General features: G+C 45.4%; 1 long non-coding RNA gene across 1 annotated transcript in view; it reads left to right on the forward strand.

The window, feature by feature from the left end:
* The window catches only part of LOC108177991 (uncharacterized), a 140036-nt gene extending 117037 nt beyond the window's left edge, over positions 1-22999 (forward strand). The window contains exon 3 of the long non-coding RNA XR_011388007.1: positions 22502-22999. This is a non-coding gene — a long non-coding RNA (uncharacterized lncRNA). The remainder of the gene's footprint in view (positions 1-22501) is intronic.
* Positions 23000-23345: the final 346 nt, after the last annotated feature.

The raw sequence follows: 23345 nt of genomic DNA on the forward strand, positions 1-23345 counted from the left end.
GATTTATATATAATTGCATACAGAGGCCCAATGATTCCAACAAAACTTTTGAATATATGGGGCCAATGCTGTGACCCAGTGAGTTGAGCCACCACCTGCAGTGCAGGCATCAGATGTAAGCAACTGTTCGAGTCCCAGCTGCTCTGCTTCTGATCCAGCTTCTCATTAATGCACCTAAGAAAATAGTGGAAGGTGGTCCAAGTACCTGAGCCCCTACCACCTGTGTGGAAGACCTAAATGGAGCATTAGTACTGTAATAAAGTTTATGGTTGTCATATTTTTGATTATTTATATTATTTGAAAGTCTCCTGCCTTAAAGACATACTATCTTTAATTTTTGAATGGAAGGACCTTTCAGTAGGCAATGAACATGTCATATCAGAAGATGAGGACCTGGGGATTATCAGTGTCTATCATGAAGATCTGGATCCAGCCTCAGCTGCTAGTGAGGTGGGGAATTAGTGTATATAAACATGACATGTAGAGACTACGGTGAGAGGGTGCTGTTTACCTGGATCAGGAGGACCAGGGAAATGCAGAATTTCAGCAGAAAATATTCCAGTGATGAAACAGTGGCACATGTTGATTTAGGCAGGGTCTCAGCATCATCAGCCGTCAGGGAACAAGGTCTTAGCTACTGGGATTCAGGAAAAGGAAGTCTAGTCTCTGAAAAAGTGGAGACGGTTAGCAAGGGCCCCAGGATATGTGGCAAATGCCCTCGATACTTTAGCTGGAACATCCACAGGAGGGATCATCCTATGGGAGGGGAACAAGGAAGTGATCAAAATTAGACTCACCATCATGATGGGAGGCTTGGCCAGGTACTCTAAATTCTAAATCTTTTGAAATCTAGACTAAAACTTCTAAAATTCTACTTGACTAAGTCCTGAGCTTGTCCTGGGAATGACCCAAAATTGAGTCTCCAGGTAGAACTAGAGTGACCTCAGTGGTGAGAGGAAGAGGAATGTTGGAGTAGGGAGCCAGATGAAGCATTGCTCATTTGTTCACTTATTTACCCAACATTTACTACATAAAAGGCATTCTTGCAGTTATTGTTACATTCCACGGTAATGCTGTCTGCTTGTGGAATGAGCCAACAGTATGCCTACACACGCTTGAACACACCCACCCATTCACACATGCATGTGCTCCTACACACATGCATGGGTAGTTGCACAGCAGGAATGGCAAGTGTTGGCCAAATGCCAGCTGGGAAACCCACGGTGATGCTGATCAGTTCACAGGTAGCAGCTAACATCAAAGAGCAGCGGGATTGTTCCAGAACTGGGACAAAGGGTAGCTGTAACCCTGAGGCTTTATGATACCAGAGAATGGGTTGGTGCATTTCCCTAGACTTGGAACAAGTTATAGGTGTCTTTGGACTCTCTGAGCCTAAGGACAAAGTGAACTGGCCAAAGAGGGGAAGGAGACCTATTAAAAATATATTGACTGGTCCTTGATTTAGTTAGCAGCAAGAGTAGAGTTAAGTTGTTTTCTGACAGGAGAGGCCATCAGCACCTTCTTTGCAGCATCTGAGAGCAAAAAGACTGCCATTCTCTTGAACTTGAACTTGCTTATTATGAGCTCTTATCAGAAACCATCACTCTCTGTGTATTGATTTCTAGCCAACGATTAACCAGATGTGACCTTAGAGCCTTGATAATAGCAGGGGAACTCACTCAACAGAGGGAAGCCTGCTCGTTTATGAACAAAACAAGTATTTATGGACCCCTTCAGCCTCAGGTGAGTATTTTTCCATCCAGGTGGCACAAGAAGTCATAAATACAGAGCTACAGTGGACCCCTGAATGTGAGCCCGTGCTGGCTAGCTAGAGAGGGTAGAAAGGCTAGACCTGACTGGAAACGACTCAACAGCTGCATTGTGAGACCAGTCATATGCTTTGAGGGGTTGGAATTCAATGCTTACAACCCCACATGACAGGATTCATGATAATAATGTCATTTACTTGTTATAGCTTACAATTTACAAAATGTTTTTAATCATTATGATACTTTTTTTTTCTATGTTTCCATTTACATAAACACAACCAAAGTACATCCTTTGGAAATGCACGCTTAGGTGGTAAAACCATAAAGTGAATGAAAGAAATGTTCCCAGTGGACTCAGGAGAGTTGTGACTCTAAGCAGGAGAAAGGAGGTGTGGCTGGGGAGGGCACCTGCAAGCTTTGTAGGGTGTGGCTGTGTTCTACTTTGTAACTCGAATGGGCTTACACAGGACTTCACTTTGCAGTTTTGTGTTAGGCTGCGCATTTATGACTTACACACTTTGTGCTGAGCATATGTTTTATTCCTCATATAGCAAACAAAAAGTGAAAAAAGAAAATAATATCACTTCTTTTGTATTATTTTAACCAAGAATGGTAATTAGTTATTTTCATTCTAGGCTGGAGATGGCCCAAAGCAAGGTCATACATAATATATGACTGCTGGCAGTATTTTATATAAATACACATTAAACTTATGTATCTTCCATGTTTTAAAATACCTATGTTGTATAGTTGCTGTCTGGGAGCCTCCATGGAAGCACTAAGGGATTTGCTCAGATCACCTGCTAGTTAATGTCAGACTTAAAGCTTCATTGTGGCCATTCTGCCCTCAGCCCTAATGCTCTGGGGTGTCGGCACTGATATTCCCTTCTCAGCTTTAACATTTCCACAAAACTCTTTCTTTCCAGTAGAACTGAGTTGGATATCTTAGCTAATTGTGGAATTATCCGTTAGTTTTCAAGTTGGCCTTAAGAGATAGAGCATGTTTGACTTTGTACAAGTGATAAATGGCAAAAATGTTCTAGTTCACTTAACTCTATGGCTGAAGCTAGTAAGAAGGTGTGCCTGACTTCCTAGTAACAACGTCTGGAGAAATAATAATCTTCAGAATTAACGTAACATTTTATATACCAAATATGCTACATATCATGTGTTCATTGTGAGACACTTAGAAAAACTCAGAAGAGACAAAGAAAGAAATATAAACCAGTCATTATCCCAACTTTCAGAGACAACATGGTTAAATTTCAGCATGTCTTTAACCTGTATTTGTATGAGTGTTTGCAAAATTAGTATCCTGGGGGAAAAAAAAAGAACTGTTTTAAACTTGCTTTTTAAACCTAATAGTATATCTTGAATATTTTTTCATATTAATAATTCTTCTAAAACACAAGATTTAAGCACTATATAACAATGTTGTATAGATGAGTGTCTCACTTTTTTTAAAAAAGGTCACTTTTCTTTTCCTGGCTATTTGGTTTGTTTCCAGTTGCTGATGTTAGAAATCATGTTGCGATAAGCGTCTTTGTAAACAAATCTTTGCACACACCCAGTATTGTTTCCTTAGAATAAATTCCTAGAAGGAGCATCATTTGGTCTAGGTCAAAGGGTATGCACACCTTAAAGGCTTTTTGTAGTATTTGCCAAATTGCCTTTCAGAACAAATGTCTCCATTTATACTTCTACAAGGAGCATATGTAAATATTTCCTTAGCTATGTCAGTACCAGATATTCTAATTTAAGTGAAAATATTAATTACAGTCCTTTTAAAGTTTTTCATCTTTTTTGCCCTCATATTGATTTGGTTCCTCTGGTTCTTCAAGTAAAATTGTAAATTTTCTCTTCTGTAAGAGTCCTCATGGTCAAATGTGAATTATAGGTCTCAGAAGCCACACATGTATGCACACATTAAAAATTCCCACTTAAATCGTGAAGGATAGCTACCATTAAAAAGAAGGAGAGTAGGTTTTGTTGGTGCTAACATTATAGTTCTCAACTGAATTGCATATTTACCTTAACTAATGCCACATTAGGTGCTCTAAGCACATTCAAGTATTGTTAAAATACCCAACAATCATTCATAGAAATGGGAAGTCAAACAAGTCCACTGTATCAATTTGCCAAATTAAACAAACTCCTTGGCAATCTCCTCTCAAGACCCTATGGGGGAGAACAGTCACGAACAGGTTAGACAGCCCATTAGCTTATGAAAAGGGCTGTCAATGCAATCATAGTCTATTTGCCTGCATTTCACTGACATTTTTTCCAAGCTTACAGTGATAGAAAGCTACTCCGCACATTCATAGTTGGACGCTTGGGATCGCCATGGACAGGCTAGATTCTGATAAAGCAAACATTGCTACGATGCAAATCTTTCCATTATTGAAAGAATGCTAGGCCCCAGGTGGAATTCTATTTATGCAAAAAAAATTATTTTTTGGTGTAATAAACTCCTAACACAACAAAATAATTGGGACAATGCTTTGGCCTACATTCTACTGGGATTTGACTTATTAGTGATAGCTTGTTTAACAAGGTTTCTGGAAAGATATCTCTTCTTTGATTAAAACATCAGCCGGGGGGAATGGAGTTTGGGAGAAATATGGGCTTGTTCTTTGTTATTCCAGAACTCTAGAGGGTAGAACTATGAAGGTCAATGGACAGCAGCTACTAGGTCTGATTTTAGAGGGTCTTAAGAAATAAAGATCTAACCATCAGAGCTGTGCCAAGTCAATGACTGACTTGTGTGGAAGAAAGCGCCCTTTCTCCTGGAGGGATCTGGGCTTTCACTGTCCGAGTCATTTCCTTTATCACTTAGGTTGTTTATGAGGGGACCTGTGCCGGTGTTTTCAGTGAAAAATCACACAGACGTAGCTCTGGCACATTGCTCCTCCAGTGTGTGGAAATGAAACAAACAAGAATCATGAAAAGTTCCGAGCCGACACTTTCCAAATGGCTTATTTGCTCTTGAGCAGTATACTAGTCAGATATGAGTCACATATCTTCAGTTGAGATAGGCCCTATTCACCTATTTCTTTCTTACAAAAACTTCATTGAGGGCCAAGAAAGCTCCCTTTAAATCAGCTACTTGACTTCAATTCTGTAATGTCTCCAACACATGACTACTAGCATCTTCATGACAGAGGGAGAGAGAGTGGACGAGTCACATCCTCTGTCCTGTGCTTCTCCTTATGTCACTTCTAAGTCTATCCCTTGGCACTAGTCACATGGTTTATCCGAGTTGCAGAGGTAAATGGGAAATGCAGTCTTCCTGTGCAGAGATAAATGAAGAGAGATGAGAGGTAGTTCTAACGAACTGATAGCATTATTTTGTTCAGGTGCTCATGCGTTTTCTTGACTTTTATATTGTACCTTGGTGAAATACACTTGAACTTTACACTGTCATAGAACACATCATACCATGACTTCTGGTTTACCACATAGACAACTGATTTTGTACTGCTTTGGAGGCATATTACTTTCTCCACAGCTGCAAAGCATTTGCTTTATCTGGGAAGTGCGGGGTATATACTTTCCATGTATATCTGTACCCCCTCCCCCAATGCTGTATTTTTGGCAGGAGGGTAATCAGAGGATGTTTCTGAGCCCCCAGACTAGTAACAGCATTTTTCTGACTTTGAGGTCTAGATTGTTTAGTCCTGGGGTCCCTCGACCATTCACTGTTGAGGAAGAGTGGTGCTTTATTTACTAACATTGTTGTAACAAAGTGCCACAAACTGAGTGGTCCAAACAATAGCAATGGGTTGTCTCCCAGTCCTGGGGGTCGGAAGCCTGACAGCGAGGTACCAGCAGGGTTGGTTCCTTCTGAGAGCCATGGGGTGTGATCCATCCCAGGCTTGTCTCCTAGCTTACGGTGGGCTGCTCACAACCTTTGCTTCTCCCTGTCTTAAAGATGCATCACCTGGATCTCTGCCTTTGTTTCAGATGATGTCATTCTCCCTGGGTACCGGTTTGTCTCAGAGCCCACATTTCTCCTTTTCATCAGGACATCTGGAAATTGGATTAGAGGCCACCCTAAAGACCTCCTTTTAACTTGATTACCTCTGCAAAGACCCTGTCTCCAACAAGGTCCCATTCTGAGATCCTGGCAGGGAAGACTTCAACCCCTTTCTAAGGGTCATGCCATTCAACCCATAACAAGAAGAAAGCTATTCTTCTGGATGCAGACTTCTGACCAGCAGCTCAGGCTGGGCACTGCTCCCACCTGCTCCCACACCCATTTGCTCACCAGTGACATTCTGCTCTGGACTGATTCAGGGCTGTGTCTAGCCAATGGTATGAGGGTGGTGGTTAGGGGTAAGGTCGGGGGTGGAAGTCGCTGGACTCTAAGAGGTAAAGAAGGCTGGCCCCTGCTCTGAGCCCACAGCCCATGAATGACCAGCTGTCAGATGGCAGTGAGTTGCGTGGGGACCCACTGCATACCACATTCAAGCTCCCCAAGCCAAGTGCCTGTTAGCTCCGTTGACACCCACTTGGGTGTACTGGGGCCACAGGGGAATGTCTTAGAGAAACAAGTACTCTGGCTTTACACCTGGAGTTCCTTTAGAAGCTTCGATGCTTTCATTTCATAAGAGGGGGTTGGGCTGGTCAGGTTTGAAGCTCTAGGCTGCTTTGAGCCTCTGTTAGACAGTGGTGACATTACAAGACACAGAGACATCATGACAGAGTCATGACCGGAAAGCTCTATGTGGCTTTGTGGGCCCCCGGTCTCCCACTAGAGCATGCCTTTGGCACAGGAAGAACAAGGTACCCATTGTGGCACATGTGCTGAGTGTCTCGCCCTAGTGTACCTGCTGGATTCAGGCCCCTCCCCTCCCCAACACACACATACACATGCACACGGCTTTGTTTTGGATGTGGGAGGGAGATATTTTTAATAGCAGATTTCTATCCCCTCTTTTATTTTTCCTGGAAAATGATGAAATCATCCATTTATTCTGGACCAATTACAAGCACTAGAAAGCACAGGAGGAACAGAAAGCTTGATCGCAAATAAATAGAAGCTGGAGGAGGGGGAAAGGAGGAAACTCTTATTGATTGGCCTTGTAAAATCTGCTGCTGAATCGATAGCAATTTCTGGAAATGCCAGACATTTATTTGCTGTGGCTTGAACAGCGGAGATAATAATAAACGTAGTTATGGAGTGGGTCTCTTGACACTATTTCCTTGAGCCCCTTATGCTCTCTCTCTCACACACACACACACTCATACACACACACACACACACACTACCAGCGTGGTAGCTGTACAAGCCATACTGAATATCCTGCAGATTCAAACCCCAAGCTGAGTTGCCCATGGCCAAGCTCTCCTCTATGCCCAATGTAGCATTTGAATTAGTATTTTCTATTAAAGGAAAACCGACAGTTCATCTGTCTGAAGACAGGGGGGACGTGTAATTCTCAGTTGTGGGCAGACAGACCCTGGCTACTCTGATGCACAGTGAAAAAAAACCAGACCTGGAACCGGCCAGATTCTGCCTGGCTCTCTGCATTTCCTGACCTGTGCCCCTTGCAGCCTCCACACCCCTCCAGAGCTCCACACCCTCCTTCCCCTTCAGCCAGTCCCCTCACCATTGGCACAATGCATTCATTCATTCCTTCTGCAAGGGCTTTGGCCACCTCGCCAGGACCACTCGCTCTGTGAACAATTCAGTGATAGCTCACAAATAGGGCAATGGTTTAATGCGCCTTAACACAGCAAAATAAGACCGTTTATCAAACACCTGTTACAGCTGCACCATTACTCACCACTTCATGTAGTGTTTCCAAAAATTTTTAAAAAGGAATATGAGGTCCATCAGGGTTAAATGTGTTATCCAAGATCTTGAAGCTGCTATTAGACTGAGCTAGATTTGACCTCAGATCTGACCTAGATTCTATATTCTTTTCCTGCTTGAGTGTAACTGGGATGGTAGGAGGTAAAGTTATTGCATGCGGAAGGCCTTGAATGCTTGGCAAAGGCATTTGGGCCTTAATTATGTGCAATAGAAAATGCATGAAGATTTCTTTGAGAACGTAGATTGCACAATCAAAATGAAGCTTTAGGGAGAACATTTTGGTGTTTGTGTTTGGGATGGATTGATGCAAGGAAACTTGCAAGATGGGAGGCTATATAAAAGATGACAGGAGCTGGTTGGCAGGGAGCGAAGAGGCTCAGAGGGAGGGGACCATGGAAATCCCAAGACTTGGCTCTTGACTGTCCTGGGTCAAAAACTCTCCCCACTTTCTCTCATGCCCACTTCTGCCTTTCTTTATAGCCATTTTGCTTCTTCCCACTTTATGATGGCGGGGGATTCCCTAGAGAATTCTGAGCAGCCGCCCCCCCCCCCCCCCCCCCCCCCGCCAAGCCAATTTTAATGATAAAGTCAGATATAAATACCTGCAATACCTGCTGAGTTGGGAATAGAGGGACATAACTTTCCCATCCTTCCTCATTAGCATATATGTTTAGTATGGCACTGCTAAGGAGAAATACTCCTTTGGATGGTGGGAGAAGGTGTTATTTCTGCTTCTCTGGCTAGGCATCATCTCTTGACAGTGAACCTGTGATTTTGTGAGAACGGTCTTTACCATTCTGAAAGTCAAGGCAAGTCTTTCCCTTGACATCCACCTTGGTGCCGAGAGTTACTTTTCCTCCACCTGCTCAAGGAATCAGTTCTCTCCAGAAGCTAATCAATCCCTGCCTTAAAGGCCAGCCCTAGAAAATAGTCCCCTAACTGAAGCTAACAAGTCAAAGAGGCATCTTGGATAGACTGGCATGTGTGAATCATGTGAATTAATTCTTCCAGTGTTATTCGTGCATGTATTTTGTGTTGTACCCTGTGTGTGGGCCGGGGTGGGGGCCGAGAAGAATTGTGCAGGACTGCCAAGTTCACAGTCTGGTAATGGAGACAAATTCATGTTCACAATTAACTTGTCTGTGCAAAGTGCGCATAATACAACACAAAAGTGCCACAAAGAATATGGGTCATAAGAGTTCAAAGAGAAATAGGCCTAGGTGCTTGAAGCCTGCTATTGGGTCTTAGAGGGTTAAAAACAAAGTGTTGGGTGGGTTGATCATCAGAAGGCTCTGAGGTTAGCAGGAAAGTCTCATAACTGCACAGCCACTTTTGCCACATAAAAGGACATATTTCCAAGTTCAGAGATTAGGATGTGAAGATCTTTGAGGGGGTCATTCTTCTTTTGTTTTAATTTTTGAAAAAGAGATTATTTATTTGCTTGAAAGGTAAAGTGACAGAGGAGACACACACACACACACACACACACACACCCTTCAACCTAAGTCTCACCTTATATGAAAATTAACTCAAGGAACCAGTGCTGTGGCATAGTAGGTTAAGCCTCTGCCTGTGATGCCAGCATCCCATATGCCCCAGCTTCTCCTCTTCAGATCCAGATCTCTGCTGTAGGCTAGGAAAGCAGTAGAAGATGGCCCAAGTCCTTGGGCCCCTGCACCCACGTGGGAGACCTGGAAGAAGCTCCTGGCTCCTGGCTTCGGATCGGCCCAGCTCTGGCCATGGCAGCCATTTGGGCAGTGAACCAGTGGATGGAAGACCTCTCTCTCTGTCTCTACCTTGCTCTGTCTGTAATTTTGCCTCTGAAATAAATAAATTTAAAAAAGAAAATTAACTCAAAATAGACCATGGACGTCAATGTACAACACGAAATGAAAGTTTCTGTTAAAAGCAGCAACAACTGAAGGAGGAAATCTCTGGGCTCTAGGGCTCAGAGAAGAGTTCTCACACTTGAAACCAAAAGTACAATCTGGAAAAGAAAAACATAACAAATAGGACTTCGTGACAACTAACCAATTTTCTTTTTGAAAGACTACTAATAGGATGAAAAGACACATGGCAGACTTGGAGAGATGCATTTACAAACCGTGAGTTTAATACCTAAAATATGCAGAATTCTCAAAGTGCAACAGTGGAAAACCAAACAATCCAACTTGAAATAGACAAAATACAAGAAGAGCCATTCCACCAAAGAGTATGTGCAGGACCAGACATTCAGCCTAGCAATTAACACCCCTGCATCCCGCTTTGGAGTGCTCGGGTTTGATTCCTGGATCCGGCTCCGGCTCCTGACTCCAGCTTCCTGCCAGTGCAGACCCTGGGAGGCAGCAATGATGGCTCAAGTAATTGGGTTTCTGCCACCTTCATAGGTGACCTGGATTGTGTTCCTGTCTCCTAGCTTCTGCCTAGCTTAGCACTGACGACATTGCACGCTGGCAAATGTGAAGAGAAACTGGATCATTCTTACTTTGTTGGTGGGAATGTAAAATGGTATAGTTGCTCTGGGAAACAGTTCAGCAACGTTTTCAAAGAAAAGAAGGAAGCATACAGTTGCCAAATGTGCAACGATGGCTCTGGTGAGCGTTTATCCCAGGAAAAGCAAGATGGGGCTCACACAAAACCCTGAATGTTTAGAGCAGGTTCATTCACAATGGCCCCCAACTGGAAACAGCTGAGACGTCCTGCAGTGGGTGAATAAACTGTGGTGCGTTCATTGCTGGAATACAACTCAGCACTAGAAAGGAATCAGCTGTGGATTCACACACAGCCTGGAGGACTTTCCTAGTAGGATTGGTCTTCATTGGAAAGAGCCAATTCTCAAAGGTTACATACGGTGTGGTCTCATTTCTATTACTCTTTTGAATGGGCAAAACTATAGAACCAGAGCAGAATGGTGGTTGCCAGGGTGAATGAAGCAGGGGCAAAAGAGAAGTGGATTTGGCTACAAAAGGGTCACAATGAGGGCTCCACTGCAAAGCCCAGTGCCTTGGTTGTATTCACGACAGCAAATTGATCCCAATATCGTGCAATAGCTTTGCAGGATGTTAGTGTTGGGGGAAACTGAGTCAACTGTAAAAGGGATCTCAGGATTGTTTCTTACAACAGCGTATGCAACCACAGTTACCATAAAATAAAACACTTCATTAAAAATCAGGTTCATAGGACACCCACACTGGGATGGTGATAGAGGGCAGGGAGGGCTTCAGACGGAGGAAAGCATGCACGAGAGAAGTAATCAGAGCTCTTCTAGGTGGTCTTACTCCTCCAGTCTGATCACCATATCTCTGGGCTGGTTGCTCAGATGCCTCCAGATGATGGCCAGCATCTCCTGTTGGCTTAGTTGCTTCCTACAGACAAGTGAAGACTTCTGCACCTACTGTCCTTTGTTGACTTGGAGCATGGTCTTGGTTTGATCTATTTTGATGACTTCCAGGGCCAAGTCAAAGTGACATTCAAAAAGGTTCTGAGGGGGCTGAACTGCTGTTTCATTGGTGCTACTTTCAAAGTTTGGAGAAGCCATGCAAAGACATTTTCTGGAAGTCTCCAAGACAGTAAGCAGGTGGGGGTAAAAGGAGTATGAGCTTTCCTGGTAAGCCTGTGGGATTAGTAAAGAGGAGTAACAAAAAGCGAGGGCACATTGGCTTCTAGAGGGGAGGCGTGTCTGCTCTTTCACTTCTCTTGACACCTGTGTCCACCCACAGAAGTATACCCCACCCTCAAAGATGAATCTGGATCAAAAGCAAGTGTACTATAGATCCTGAATTAGGAAGTTTACTAATTGCAGGACTAAACTAATAGCGTGCATGGTTACTCTTCTCAATCCTTCTCCTTGGACTCTTTTTTTCCCCTGCTGTTTGGATGCAGGCTGTGCCTGGGAGGCAAGGGAAAAGTAGGCTCAGGAGGATTTTGTTCTGCCTTCAGCTTGGGACCCAGGCATGATGAGACCTTGTAGCCCAGCTAAATAAGCACCTGACCAAGATCTGGGGCCCATACCCAAGCCTGTGGTCACAAATCGGCTCCTCTGCCTGATCTTGCTGCATAGCCCAAGAACTGGCCTCAGCAGTTGGCTTGAGAGTTTGGATTCTGGATAAAAATTCCAAATCTGAGAGAGGGAGAGTGAGAGCAAGAGGGCACTCACATAAATGAGCAGAATGCGGTCATTTCCTTTCTGGAAAGGAACCCTGTTCCTCTTGTTTATTTATTTCTCTGTCTTACTCATCAGCCTTAACCCCCTCAAACATGTTTTTGTTTTTGTTGTTGTGGCTGTATGCCTTGTACTCTTTTTCATGTCTTATTTTAGCTTTGTTTTTCTTGTTTGTTTTGGTTTTTACTAAAAGATAGCAAGTTCTCTTTGTCAATGTCAAGTCTTTCTAATGGCTCCAGTAACCCCTAAACTCTGATTTCTACTTCTCGAATCTTTCTCCCTCCAGTCCAGCCACCTTGGACTACTGACTATTGTTGCTTGAACATGCAAGGAGGGTAGCCTGGGCCTGGGCCTGTGTTGTGTCTTTTGCTGACTTCCCTAACCTAACCTAACCCATCCTGTCACATGGCTAGCTTGGCTACCTCTTCAGGTCTTCCCGTAAATGTCACATTTTTAGTGAGATTGTCCCTGAATATCCTCTGTAATGTTGCATCAGCCCCTCCAACACTCGTCCTCTTCTTTGCTTTCTTTATTCTCTGAAGCACCAATAATTCTCTAACGTGGTCTGTAGTTTACCCTTTCATCTTATTCATTGTCGGAGTTCCTCAAGCTAGAATATAAGCTTTACAAAAGCAGTGCTTTTTCCCTGTCTTATTCTCTACCAGATGTGCCTAGAACACACACTATCATTTAGTAGACTGTCAATAAATATTTGACAAGTGAATTAATGGCATGAAGAAGTGAAGGAAATTCTTTTTGCTATAAGATAAAACATGTATATATATAATATATACCTAATGGTGGGAGTTAAATATTTCAAATGATATGTTATTTAATATATTCAATTTATATTATTATAAAATATAATTATATTATTATATCATTATTATATGACTATTATATGTTATCAAATATTATTTGTTATAGTTAACAGAAAATATGAAATATATTTATTTAAATAGCTTTATTAAACACCAATATTTCAATATATATATATTTCTTAAAAGTCTGTAACTTTGACAAGAATCCTGGACTGAAGTTTGAAGAGTTGAGGTCAGTTCTGGCTTCTTCAAAACAGATTGACAAGGAAGAAGCATTTCTTCTTCAAAACCTTTTATTTACTTATTTGCAAGATAGAGAGATAAAGACAGAGAGAGAGAGAGAAAGTCAGAGAGACAGAGGTCTTCTATCCAGTTTTGCTTCACACATGCCTTTGGCAGCCTGGGTTAGGCCTGGCCAAAGCTGAGAGCCAGAAACTCTATCCAGATCTCTTACATGGGTGACAAAGATCCAAGCAACTGAGTGCGACCTGCTGCCTCCTCGGGTGTGCGTTAGCAGGAAGCTGGAATTGAGAGTGGAGCTGGGACTTGAACCCAGGGACTCTGATACAGGATAGGGGCACTCCAAACAGTGACTTGACCACTAAGCCAAGCGCCTGCCTCAGGAGAAGCATTTCACCTTCCTGACTTGTATCTGCTCTGTTCAATGGGTATAATATTCCCTGTGTACTTCACAGGATGGTTATTAGAATCAAATAAAGTGCTGGACAATAAAGTGTAAAAACTCAAAGGCAGATCAGACATGCACTCAAGTCTCTGATACAATAGAACGCTGTAACTAACATTTGGTTATCATGTAGTGCAAGCATTCAATAAGTGACCCACCTTGTCTCCATGAGATAAGAACTCGTGATACAACGAGAGAACTAAGTACACCATACGACCCGATCTTCACAGAGCTCCGGGCGCTCCTCTGAGAAACTTATCTCCTGAAACCTGAGCAGTATTTGGGAGCTTATCAGAGTGTTTCAGGATGGGAGAGGAGAGCCGAGCCCAGCTATGTCATGGAATATTCCTTCCTTTCTTCCATTCCCCAAGCCCTGTGCTGCTGCATTTCTTACTGTGTATTATTGACAGAGGAAATGCTGATTCATGGGTCTGAGTTACAGGAAACCTTGTTTCCTGGTGAAGAAACAAGCCTGGTGGTGCTGCCAGCATCCTCCTCTGCCAGTTTCTGCCACATGTCTTGCTTTTGGCTTGCATCCAGACCGACTGCAAAGGGACAGGGCCAACTCAAGCTTAACCAATGAGGTCACTTTCCCCAGTGAACTGATTAGGCACAGGCTTCTTGTGGTGCCCATCTCAGCCCTTAGGCTCTGACCTCACAGTACCTTTCCAGCCCATCTCCCACTGCCCCGTCTTGCCCTGTGTGCCATGGCCGCACATGACTACACCCAGCCTTTGTGGACACCCTGTGTTCTTGGCTCACGATGTTCCCTGCCTGAAATGGCTCCTGACCCGTTGTTGGCTCACTGAGATCCTACTCATGCTTCAGTTCTGTTCGTTTGCTACCTGCAGTGTGAGGCCTGTAGGCTTCCCTTGTGTGTATTCCTGTTTTGTTTTGTTTTGTTTTGTTTTTAGTAGAGATGTTTGCAAAATAGGTACAAAAGTACAAAGAGCTGTCTGATGAACTTTTCTGTACCCTCACACAGCTTCAACAATGACCTGGTTCCTCTTACAGAGTTCTTGATCTTCCTTGTGTGGGTCCCTCTAGTAGCTCATGCGTTCTGTGCTGCTTACCCCATGCTTGCTGAATTGAACAGGAAGAAGGTGAATGTGTGTGTTTAGAGTACTCTCTTTTACCCACTCCCTACAATGAGAATCTGAGGCCCAGGGAAGTGATGTGAGTGACCCAGTGTCATAAGACAGGAGTGACAAGCTGTTTTCCAGATTCTCTGAAGGACCTCAGAGTTCAATTAGAACACATGGCTCATACTTGGGACAAATATGTGATACTGGCTCTACAGTGCTGCAGGAATTCAGAACAAGTAATTGGTATGCATTGAATGAATAAATTAATCTTCTATTCAATTGATTAATAAGATGGCTTCTTCCACTTGGCATCAAGTAGACCTTGGTTGTTGTTGCTCTGTTTTCTAACATCCACATGCTGACGGGGTTTCTGAGTAGCATGGAGAGAAAATCCATTTAGTTATGAAGGCCAGTATGAGTTAGTGACAACTTTAGACTGATAAATATCTAAAACACACTCCATTGTGTTATGACAAAGGGACTGAGTGATCTCTATCTGAAGAAACTAAATGCTCTAGAATTAATTCTTCCTGGAAAGGTAAAGAGAGACATTAAAGGGCTCAGAGTTCTCTGAAGCACTTGTATGTCTGATGAATTGAGAGAAAGGCGTGACAAGAAGGTGTGGAAAGATAGAACATGAAATAAAGAGCCAATCGCAAGATGACAGCACTTTTTCATCTTGATTCAGACCTCGCTCAAGGTAGATTTTGGAAGGGCAGCAAGAGCTCATGTAGATGTCCAGCCATAAGAATTCTGCTTTTCCTGAGTCGCAGGAGAGGAGAGATCTGGCCATCAGTCAGGAACCCACTCTGTTGCCCATGGAAGGGGTGAGAGGCAGAGAGTGAATGGCTTTTCCTCATAAAATGGAATTAAAACACAATAGGGAAAAGATTGTTAGAGTCAGATTCTTTCTGAGGGTCACACACAATCAGCATGTAATGCTGTGTGTCCTTGGGAAGGCAAGATCAACAGGGAAATGTGAAGTGCTGGGGGCTATGCCCAGGCATCTAGCCAGCAGTCTGCCAGCACTGTCTTATTGGCTCACTTAGAAGATGGTAATCCCACCAATAGCCAGGGTCTGAAGCTCTCCACAGCAATGGACGGGAGCGTGTCTGGCAAGCTGTGATGTGCCACAGTAATGTGGGTGATACCCGATGGCACGGGAGACCGTCCCTAAAGGTAAGAGGGAAACCAACAACAGAACGAGAGCCTTGCAGTTCACATGTCACTGTGGGCCAGACACATGGGCAAGGTGGACGCTGGGGAGAATCCTGAAACCTTGTCCCCTTCTGGCACTTACCACTCTCTGCTGAGAAGATCAGCATGACAAGTATCAAAGCAGAAACTTGTTCTGTGTGCCATTTCAGGGAGAGCAAGAGGAAGGTGGGTATGCAAGAGGATCTAGGGTGCTGGGGAATACTGTACATTCTATAGGCAGACTGCAGTTATGAAGAAGGGGAAAAAGGTAGGATTTATGGGTTCTGTGGGGAAAAGGAGTTAAGGCTTAATGGGCAGAAGGATGGTGTGTATTCCTGGGTTGGGTCATAGGGAGTTCATTCAAGTACAGACAGGCACAAGATGCAACACCTGACATCCACTGCAGGCAGATGACTCCAAGATAGCAAGTGATGGCTTGTCCTCTAATATCCATGAGAACGTATTTCCTTATGAGGAGAAACAGCCCTCTCCCCACACCACCTCAGATACCCACACATACCTCTCTATTGGCTTGAGGAAGACTTTCTTTAAAATATATATTTATTTTATTTATTTGAAAGGCAAAGCAACAGCCCAACAGATGCAGAGAGATCTTGTGTCTGCTGGTTCACTCCCTAGATGCCTGCACATCCAGAGCTGGGCGGGCCAGGCCAAAGGCAGGAACCAGGAACTCCACCCAGGTTTCCTGTATGGGTGGCAGAGGCCCAAGTACTTGGGCCATCTCCTGCTGCCTCCCAGGAGCATTAGAAGGGAGCTGGATTGGGAGCTGTGCATCCAGGACTCCAACCAGTGCTCCAATATAGGATGCCAGCCTTGCAGGCGGCACCTTAACCCACTGAGCCATGACACTGAGGCCTTATAGAAGCCTTTCTTTAAGGAGCTTAGAAACATAAGTGTGGCCCAGCATTGAGCTATCATCACACACTCCAAAGGTGGTCTTCAATAGAGCTGGCCCAACAGAACACCATAGAAAGCCGGGGCACTTGCTCAGGTCTCTAGAGGATATGAATTGAAACAAGGCTTGAGCCCTCAAAATGCTTACATCCTAGCCGCTGTGAGGGGTTTAGAGTCTGGCCAAGAAAGAAGGAAAACAGGGCTTCCTTTTCAGCTTATAAAGGACTCGTGTTCTTCTACACCCTCTCTGCTGCAGGAACATGTTTCGAAGCCAGAGCAGAGGCATCCACAGCCTGGAGTCAGGGACGTGTCCCTCAGGGCCTGGAAAGTTTCCATCCAACAGCTCAGGAGAGGGCATTGGCCCCTGGAGCCTGCATCACCAGGAGGGAGTCCTGCAGGAAGAAAACACTTTGATGTTGCTGAGCTGATCTCATTAGTGGTGGGGTTGATTCTGAGGTTCATGTATATGCCCTAGACTGTTTTCTGCTTCCTGGTGCGGTGTTTCCATTCCTAAGCTGAGTGTTGCTGTGTAGATTTTGGCAAGGAGTTGGCGTTATTCTCACGGAGATGCAGGGCCAGTTCTGTGTACATAGGAATGTTCTGAGGTCTTCCCTTAAAAGGCTACACTTGAGTGTTCAGGTCAGATGATCAGGCATAGAGGAGGTGCAGAAAAAATGGAGGGTGCATTCTGATGTGGCTATTAATATTCATCAAGCCTCTCTCGGAGGGAGAAGCCCTAATTTACCGTGTTTGCAAATTTCTGTGGTGTCAGTGCTCACACTGAGGCTGATTTCAAGCTGATGATGTGATGGCCTCTGAATGTGCAGTAGGGGGAGGTGTCAAGGACCAACTCGCAGGAGCTGGTACACACAGGCTCCAGCACATGGACATCGGACAGACAGACTCACTAACAGCACTCAGAAGGGCAGGAGAGGTTGGAAGTCACATGAGAATGTTAGGTGGTCTGAATGGAGGAAGTGCCAGCAGCCCACGATGGCAGGCAAGCACTGGGCAAGCCAGGCAATACCTAGCAAGACGCCTGTTGTTGTGAATGGCCATCCAAGCTCTCTGCTCACTGAGCATGATATACAATTTCACCCTGTTTTGCATCATCACCCACTTTCATGGCATCTCTGCAAGGCTGATTTTAATCCTATCATGGATGAGGAAATTGAGGCAGTGAGATGCAGTGGTTGCTCATGGAAGAGGTCCTGGACTGAGACGGTACTCCTGGGGGCCTGTTGCCATTCTGCCATCGGGTCAGGGGGAGGCTGAACCCATGGTCTCTTCCTAGACAGGCCACATAGGGTGTGTGGCTACTGTGGGAAAATTATAATTCCTGGAGGGGCAACCATTTTATAGGAATGAAGATACTGGGTGGATTATAGTTTCAGCGATTCCAGATTGGGGAGAAGCTGAGTCACTGACCCTGGGGTACAAGGTTGAAAGGCCGGGGACTGGGAGAGCCTGAAAGGCCGCCCTAGAGCTTGTGATTGGCTTAAAGGGGAAGCTGAGTGGTAGTAACTCTCTAAGAATCAGATTTAACTTCACTTGTATTTCTTATCTGTAGGTAGTTTGTGTTCTGAAGTTTCTTTCCCGAGCAGCGGAGCTTAGGGTATCTCTTAACTCTCAGTGTTTTCTGGGTTGAGTCGTAGTGGCACAGGTAGAATTAAGGCATCATTGAAAGGAAAGCTAATGGGAGGTTGGAGGTGGGATGCCGTGAGCGCAGATGCTCTCTCTATGAAGCACAAAGCTCTGTTTTTGTTTTTGGGTGCTGGTAACCAAAACTGGTGCCAGTTGCATTCCGTGAGTGGTTTTATTCACTGCAACAAACTTATGAAGTATACTCTTTTTTGTTTTTTTTTTTAAATGTATTTGTTCATTTTGAATGTTATAGTTACAGAGAGAGAGAGAGAGGGAGAGATAGATAGAGATTTTTCATTTGCTGGTTCACTCCCAAGATGGTCACAATAGCCAGTGCTGGGCCAGGTAGAAGCAAGGAGTCAGGAGCTTTGTTTGGGTCTCCCATGTGGATGGCAGGGGCCCAAACATTTAAGTCAACTTCCACTGCTTTTCCCATGACATTAGCAGGGAGATGGATTGGAAGTGGAGCAGCTGGGTCATGAATTGGTGCCATACAGGATGCCGGTGTTACAGGTGGTGGCTTTATCCTCTATGCCACAATGCCAGCCCCTAAAATACATTCTGATAATATCCTTATTTTAAATCTTAGGGAGATAGAGCCTGAATATTGAACACTCTTCAAAGCCTGAACCTATATTATTAGTGCAAACAAGATGAAATTGTCTTTTTTTAAATAACTTTTAGGGGCCGCGCTGTGGCGCGGGAGGTTAATCCTCTGCCTGTGGCGCCGGCATCCCATATGGGTGCTGGTTCAGGTCCCTGCTACTCCTTTTCCGATCCAGCTCTCTGCTATGGCCTGGGAAAGCAGTAGAAGATGGCCCAAGTGCTTGGGCCCCTGCACCCACATGGGAGACCTGGAGGAAGCTCCTGGCTCTGGCTTTGGATCGGCACAGTTCTGGCTGTTGCCATTGTTTGAGGAGTGAACCAGCAGAAGGAAGACCTTTCTCTCTGTTTCTCCCTCTCATTGTCTGTAACTCTACCTCTCAAATACATAAAATAAAATATTAGAAATTTTAAAGAATTTTTAAATTCAATGACCTGGGAAAGCAGAGGAGGATGGCCCAAGTGTCTAGTCCCCTAAACCCACATGGGAGACCTGGAGGAAGCTCCTGGCTTCGGATCAGCTCAGCTCTGGCTGTTGTGGCTGTTTGGGGAGTGAACAGTGGATAGAAGACTTCTCTCTCTCTGTCTCTCTCTCAGTGTCTCTGTAACTCTGCCTGTCAAATAAATAAAATAAATATTTTAAAAAACAAATTAAAAAAAAAAAAAAGATTTTAGAGCCGGCACCGCGGCTCACTAGGCTAATCCTCCGGGTTCTAGTCCTGGTCGGGGCGCCGGATTCTGTCCCGGTTGCTCCTCTTCCAGTCCAGCTCTCTGCTGTGGCCTGGAAGTGCAATGAGGATGGCCCAAGTGCTTGGGCCCTGCACCCGCATGGGAGACCAGGAGAAGCACCTGGCTCCTGGCTTCAGATTGGCGCGTGCCGGCCGCAGTGCGCCACCAGAGCAGCCATTAGGGGGTGAACCAACGGAAAAAGGAAGACTTTTCTCTCTGTCTCTCTCTCTCACTGTCCACTCTGCCTGTCAAAAAAAAAAAAAAAAGGCCGGCGCCGCAGCTCACTAGGCTAATCCTCCGCCTAGCGGCGCCGGCACACCGGGTTCTAGTCCCGGTCGGGCGCCGGATTCTGTCCCGGTTGCCCCTCTTCCAGGCCAGCTCTCTGCTGTGGCCAGGGAGTGCAGTGGAGGATGGCCCAGGTGCTTGGGCCCTGCATCCCATGGGAGACCAGGAAAAGCACCTGGCTCCTGGCTCCTGCCATCGGATCAGCGCGGTGCGCTGGCCGCAGCGCGCCGGCCGCGGCGGCCATTGGAGGGTGAACCAACGGCAAAGGAAGACCTTTCTCTCTGTCTCTCTCTCTCTCTCTCACTGTCCACTCTGCCTGTCAAAAAAAAAAAAAAAAAAAAAAAGATTTCACACGGAGCTGACATAATCAAAAGGCTATCCTCTGGGGAGTACATTTGCCACTCACCAGCTCAACCTCTTGGCACACGGTTGACATTTTGGACCAGCAATTTGGCAGAGCAAATGGTACTGGGGTGGAAGAGTCAACATTTGCTGAAACTGTTCTTCCACTGGCGGAGCCAGGTGACTTCAGGAATATTACTTACATTTCCTAGGGCCTCTGTTAACTCGGCAAGCTTATACTAATTCTTTTTTTTAATTTGAAAGGCAAAGTTTACAGAGAGAGAGGGAGAGACAGAGAGAGAGAATCTTCCATCCACTGGTTCACTCCCAAAATGGCCACAACAGCGAGGGCTGGACCTGACCAAAGCCAGGAGCCAGGAGACTCATCCGGATCTCCCACGCAGGTGCAGGGGCCTAAGCACTTGGGCCATCTTCCACTGCTTTCCCAGGCGTTCTAGCAGGGAGCTGGATCAGAAGTGGAGCAGCCGGGACTTTGGGGTGCTGGCCTTGCAGGCCACGGCTTAACTGACTACATCACAGCACCAGCCCCAAGCTTATCCTTTCCAACATTCTCTCCTGACAGTTGGGGCGATCTGAACAGCTTAGAGAAGGTATGTCTCCATGAGCTTAACAAGAAAACCACAAAAACCAAACATTGCTGGAGGTGGGAAGGAAGGCGTATGATCTTGCAGGAGCAAGGGGGAGACAAGGTGGTGGGGGGTGTGGAATTCCTGAAAGGCCCACTGCTAGCAGGAGAGGAGGTGAGTTAAGAGGAGAGTGAAGCACACTGCCTGATGCTGCCCACAGGCGGCCCAGGGCCTGACGCCCGGGGAAGCCGCAGCCCCGTGCCTCACTCGTTGACTCAGGGCCTTCACCTGCTGCCCAGCGCGAGGGCGAGGGCTCCCAAGGCTAGGCCCCACAGCTGAGGGCTTCCTGCCCGCCCTTGGGGCCCCCTCCGCCTCGCCCCTCCTGGTCCCTGTTTGAAACAACTGTGCATAATCCCCTCTCGCCTTCCTTCCCCCTGCCCCAGCTCTCCCACCTGCCCCTTCGGATTCTGTGCCAGCAGCTGGCCAGTGAGCAGTGCCAGATCAAACAGATGTGAGCAGTATTGGTCGGTGAGGGCTACCAGGCCCTCCATTTAGCCCCGTGCCTGACCACGGTCTCTCTGAACTGGCCAAAGGCCGGGAATCCCCTTCGGGGGACACTGCAGGGTCCACGGCTGAGAAGCGGCCGGTGCCACCGCCTGCGCACGGCCTCGTGTCCTCCTGCTCAGCTCACACTTCTCTCCACTCCACTCATTCAGCACCTCTCTCTCTAACTTGCTTGCTCGTCTTTCGTTTTCTAGATACTTATTTTTTAACTCTTTGCCGCAAACATTCTAAGGATCATATTCGTAAAAAGGCAAAGCAGGGTCTTCAAAGTAGGCTTTACAATTCACACGCTTTCAGATTGATAAAGGACATCGCAACAGGCCGGACGCCAGCCGGCAGAGCAGTAACAGCTGCTCTGGCTCACCACAGCTCACCTAAGCCCAGGATCTTAGAGATGTCCCTCCCTCCCTCCCTCCCTCCCTCCTCCCTTCCTTCCTTCCTCCCTCCCTCTCTCCCTCCCTCCAGTCTGTCCTTCCTTCCTTCCTTCCTTCCTTCCTTCCTTCCTTCCTTCCTCCCTCCCTCTCTCCCTCCCTCCAGTCTGTCTTCCCTCCCTCCCTCCCTCCCTCCCTCTCTCCCTCCCTCCAGTCTGTCTTTCCTTCCTTCCTTCCTTCCTTCCTCCCTCTCTCCAGTCCATCCTTCCTCCCTCCCTCCCTCCCTCCAGTCCTTCCTTCCTTAGTGGCATGCAAAATTCATGGTAATTCTCAGAAGTAGGTACCCTTGCAAGCTAGCATCTTTGATTTTCTGTGCAATTGGCTAATTCTACTCGCTCCCACCCAGCTGTCTAAGTGGGGATGACTTGTGAGCAGCCGCAGTCAACTCAAGCAAGCCAGCTCTGTGATGGATCGAAGCCCTCTGGAGCAAAAAAGTCCTGTTGAGAACAAACTGAGCAGGCCTAGCATTGTGATACAGATTGCTCAGGTATATACCTCAGGGGATTTTTATATTTTACAGCACACTCTCAGATGCTGTTGCTGTTTCAGACGCTGTTGCTGTTGTTACATATATATTTTTCTTAAAAGCAGAAGAAATTTGTCTTCTTATAAGCATAAAAACACCTTGCATTTTGCTTAGCTGCTACTTGAGAAAGTCTTTTTTTAAAAAAAATTTATTTGAAAGTCAGAGTTATTATATATATATATATATATATAGAGAGAGAGAGAGAGAGAGAGAGAATCTTCCATTCACTGATTCACTCCCCAAATGGCTGCAACAGCCAGGAGTCAAGAGCTTCATCTGGTTCTCCCACATGGGTGCAGGAGCCCAAGTACTTAGGCCATCTTCCGCTGCTTTCCTAGGTGCATCAGCAAGGAGCTGGATCGGAAGTGGAGCAGCTGGGACTCGAACCGGCACCTGTATTGGAATGCTGGCACTGCAGATGGTGGCTCAACCAGCTGCGCCACAGTAGTCCTGGCCACAGTGGTGAGAAACAAGCTTAACAAAAATGAAAAAAAAAAAAAAAAACTGCAAAAAAGTTTTCTGATTCACATACATGATTTTCAAAAATAATTCAGTGCCTACATGAATGTCTCAAAATTCCACCATGCACACCTTTTGGTTGTCAACTGAATAGATAATGGAAGATTACTGGATCAGACTTCGTTCAGGTTTCTGTATTTCACTTAGGAGATCATCAACATTTAAGAGGTATTCAATTATAATAATGTGTTTCCCATGCTGCCCTTGCTTCCAGGAAACTCAGAGTTGAATATGATGCTCAATCTAACAATTCGCCTCTGCCATTGCTTTAGGCGTTAATCTAAAGTTCTAGTTCTATTAAAAAAAAAAAAAAAAAAGCTCTAGTGTATAACTTCTTTTATGTTACAAACTGACCAAACTTCCTTTTGGAAAGAGAGATGGGATAACAGAGAAAGGGAACTCCTTGAAGACGTCTTCTAATAATAATGAAGAGAGTGATTCATGACACTTAACTTTCTACCCTTAATTAGTTACTTAGCACTTGTTGTAAGGTCCTCATTAGACAGCAGTTCCCCTGAGGGCAGCGCCGGGCTCTGTGTGTCCCTGCACCTCCCACAGGGCGGGAATTTAGGAAGATTCCGCTGGCTACACACAGCCTTGTGATGCCTTTCAGAGGAAACAGTCAGGCTCATCCTCCCCTTTCCTTTCTTTGTTTCCTTCAAG

Source organism: Oryctolagus cuniculus, chromosome 4, assembly GCF_964237555.1.
Source record: "Oryctolagus cuniculus chromosome 4, mOryCun1.1, whole genome shotgun sequence".
Lineage (NCBI taxonomy): Eukaryota > Metazoa > Chordata > Mammalia > Lagomorpha > Leporidae > Oryctolagus > Oryctolagus cuniculus.